The following is a 4,258-nucleotide window of genomic DNA, read 5'->3' on the forward strand; positions in this document are numbered from 1 at the left end:
AAAGAAAATTCAATGCCTATATAGTGTCACTGGTGACTCTAGCAAACATTTGGGTTAATAACAATATTGATAACATAGAAATTCTTTCAGATAATAAATTAGATTATTTTCAATTCATTTTTTTAAAAAATATATATTTTTTAAAAATTCATTCTTTTAAAAAATATATATATTTTATTGATTTCAGAGAGAAAGGGAGAGGGAGAGATAGAAACATTAATGATGAGAGAGAACCATTAATTGGCTGCCTCCTGCACGCCCTCCACTGGGGATGGAGCCCGCAATCCGGGCATGTGCCCTTGACCTGAATCGAACCTGGGACCCTTCAGTCCACAGGCTGACACCCTATCCACTGAGCCAAACCAGCAAGGGCTCATCGTTGTTTTTTTTTGTTTGTTTGTTTGTTTGTTTATACAAATGAAATGTTATAATGCTTTCTTGCATTTTGCTTTATTTTTGCACTCATATTTAGAAACAAAATTTTGAAGACATATTTAAGTAAAGCAAAATTATATGTTCATTTACCCTTTGATTCAGCAAATCCCACTTCTAAATCTATTGGCAAAAGTACAAAATATTTTATGTAGCTTATTCACAAAGCATTTCCAAAGGAAAGAATGAAATGTCCACCAATAGTTGAAAATAAAATGAAACAAAATTAACTGTGTGTAGATTTGGGGTAATAACTAGAGGAACTATGTCAAGTGACTTTAAAACACAATCCCTGGGCCAGGGTGTCTCAACCTCAGCACTGTTGACCTTTCAGGGCAGATAACTCTTTGTTGTGGAGGGTTGGATGCCTTGTGCATCATAGCGTATTAGCACCCAAAGCTCAGGTGAGCTTCCCTGATTGGCAACAGTTTGAACGTACTGTTACACTTTGTTGTTGGGGGAATTTACTGCTGGATGCATGTAACTCCGCTGGGAGAGTTTTAAAATGGAGGAGAGGGGGTGGGGGCGGGCAATAGGGGGATAAAGACATATATGTAATACCTTAATCAATAAAGAAAAGAATTAAAAATAAATAAATAAAATGTAGGAGAAGGCAGCATGCTGTGGCACAAGGAGCAACATGGGGAGGCACCTGGGTCAATCAGGAGGCAGAGGGAGTGAGAAGGAAATGTGGGCAAGGGTCATTATGTGATGGGGAAAGATGGGGCAGGACAGGGAAGCAGGCTTGGGGGTGGCTAGTTTGACTAATTTCAGTGTATGCTGAGGCACAGAGGCTGTCCCTACCTTTCTGGTACCTGGCCCTGGGGTGATTAGGGCAGGTAGAAGGTGGCCCAGAGTGTGAGACCCTAGCTGGTTTGAGTGTGAGCTCTGGATTGGTTGGTTTGCATATAAAAGATAGACTCACAGTTGAGTCTTACTATCTGTAGGGACAGGCTTGTCCTGGGAGGAGCAGTCTCTCTGGGATCAGCTAGGCCTACTCAAAATAATAGGAATTTATCTCACATAACTGAAGTCCACGGTGGACACTGGCTTCAGGCATCCAAACAAGATCACCAGAGCTTTGATTCTCTTGGCTGTTTCATTCTTTGTTGCCTTAATTCTCAAGCTGGCTGTCTTTACGTGGAGGGCAAGTTCCAAGATTATGTGGCCCTTACAGCTTCTGATACAAGAGGAGAGAGAATCTTTCCTGATAGCTCTGGCAATAGTTCTAGGACTGTCCAGGGCTAGCTCACATTCCTGGAGCCAGGAATAAGGTTTGCTTCAACCAAGTCTCATGGTTGCATAGTTTCCCACTGAGCAGGAAAGGGTGGCTCTCCGAAGGAAGAAAGGCTGGGTATACGAAATATACGTCCACTATGCGAGGCACAGCTCTAGAACTTGCAGAGATTAAAACATCATCTCAGCCCAATACATTTGCTGAATTAATGTAGGAATACAAAGCAGAGCATCACTTTTAAAGTGTCGTAGTATTTCAAATTCTTAGTCCATATTTTAGAGAAGCAACAAAAACAAGTCAGGACAGATAGATACGAAGGTCATTAGCGAGATTCCATTTTAGCAGACAGCTGCTTCAGTCAAGTATAGATTGTTTCATGTTCCGGAGTTCCATCCCTCTTGCACAGAAGAGAGATGTTGCTCTGGTAGAAGGCAGACTTTTTGTCCTCATTCAGCCTCAAGAAAAGCTAAGGCTTATCCAGCACAAAGGGAAAAATATGGTCCAGCATGAAGGGCTGGAAAATACCTTGCTACCAGTAAGCTCGTTGCAGACTTTCTCTTCTCCTTTAAACTGGTGGTAATCGGGGGGGTTCTGATCCAGGACCCAAATGCCTGCTTCCGGAGTGCACTCCAGGCTTCCTGGTAAACAGATGAAGCCTCCTCGTACTCCTGGTATGTTTCTAGCTTCCGCACCCTGAGGGAGTCTGGCCACTTGTCCTCTGAAATACTGCTTAGCAGCTCCTGGAATGATCTAAAGAGTTCCATTTTGCTGATTTGAGATCTGGCCTGAAGGCTTCTGATTCCCTTCTTTGTTGTTCCCTGTGGAAAGCCATTGGCAGAAACATCCAATGGCTGCTCAGGAACTGCACTCCAGCTGATGGCTGCTCCACAAGGAACAGGTGGCCCTGGACTGTCAGCCCTTTTTGCCTGCACTGCACAGCCGCTCTGCTCAAAGAGTCAATCAGACTGCTGTATTTCTACTTCTTGAATTCCAAAGCCTTTGGGTAAAGAGGAGACATTCTACACCTCCTAACTGGTGCTCTCTGCATGGCTTCCTGGCTGTATGGGCACTTCCTGATGACCACAGCTGACAGGTAGACAGGCTCTTCTAGGAAGTGCATCAACAGTGACCCCTGGCATCCGAGGACATTCCACCGTGCCAACTTGTCGCTGCAGGACATGGAGCAAGTCCTGTCTCCCCGCCTGGCTTCACTCGGAGCAGCCCTACCCGGTCATACGCAACACCAGGCTTCCCTGAGTCTCCAACTTCGCCAGGCACACACTTGGCTCCTGTCCTATAAACATCCACCACTTTGGCACCACTGGGGGCCATCCCAGTGACAGTGGCCAGTTCCTCTGAGGTGACATTAGAGCTGCTGACATTTGGTGGGACTGGGCCACTTCCCTGATTGGCAAAATTCTGATGGTGAGCCATACCGTTGGTGACTTTTCTGTCAGGAGTTCCGGGCTCAAGCCTCATTTTTTTGGTCACGGGACTGTCCGGGTCTTCACATTTCCTTTCATCTTCAGTAGTTTCCAGGTTACCACTGGCTTCCATTGATGGGTTATGGGCCCAATCTCTACTGACAGGATAGCAAGGCTGATCTTCAAACTCGAGCATTGGGATGATGGAGGCATCCCCACAGGGCGTATGGCTGGAGACAAATAAAAAAACAAAAGGTCTGGTCTGAGTTTCCACAGTCCTCTCTGAGTTCCTGGGATAAAGATGCTTTCCACCTTCAGGGAGGCTGCCAAGTGAGGTTGATGGAGAAGATACCTTTGGAAACTCCTTCTGGCTATGACCTCAGCATGGCTATCATTGAGGACCTCTCCGCTCTTCCTCATTTTGGACTGGCCTATGCATTTTGTTCCTGTTCCCATTGAGACACCTTCCTTTGTCACTTGCACCTGTTTGTCAGGGCAGTCACAGGCTTGGCCAGCTATAGGCTGTACCTTCACCACGGCTGCTAGTAACGTCCGTTCCCGGTTGGGCTCAGGCTTCCCCGGCTTGGGCAGCCTGTTCCCACAGAGCTCGTAACACAGGCGCGCAATCTCATCCGAGGTCCACATGATTGAGCTGGTGCTGAGATCCTCCGCGGGTTATGCGGATGCGGGTTATGTGGATGCGGGTTATGTGGATGCGGCTGCGAGGGCACATACCCTGTGCTCGCCAGCAGCTAGAGCTCTCGCACACGGGGGACACTGGCACTGCCGAGCAAGGGCCAGCACTTTGCCACGTAGCGCGCAAAGGAGGTGGCGCAGTCCTCACCTCTTCCCACACAATTTGGCCTCAGAAAAGTCAGACCGAGGGCACCTCACCGGAGTCTCAGAGCCCCAGCTTGCTCGCGTGCCCTTGACCGAGTAAACCCATCGTCTCATCAACGCTCCCCTCCCACCTTTAAGACCCTTTTCAATTCATTTTATAAAGAAAGACAATATTACCTGGACACCAAAAGCTGACAGAAATTATGTGAGAAAATGTTATTCTTCATGAACATAGGCAACAAATTCTCAAAAAATATTAACAAAAATATTAAATCAAATCTAAAAATAGTTATAAATGTATATTAACTACAATTATAAGCCAAAT

At 46.1% G+C, this 4,258-nt stretch overlaps 1 pseudogene; it reads right to left on the bottom strand.

The window, feature by feature from the left end:
* Positions 1-1,446: 1,446 nt before the first annotated feature.
* On the bottom strand, positions 1,447-3,738 carry LOC102443215 (annotated as a pseudogene).
* Positions 3,739-4,258: the final 520 nt, after the last annotated feature.

This window comes from Myotis lucifugus, unplaced genomic scaffold (assembly GCF_000147115.1).
Source record: "Myotis lucifugus unplaced genomic scaffold, Myoluc2.0 scaffold_149, whole genome shotgun sequence".
NCBI classification, from domain to species: Eukaryota; Metazoa; Chordata; class Mammalia; order Chiroptera; family Vespertilionidae; genus Myotis; species Myotis lucifugus.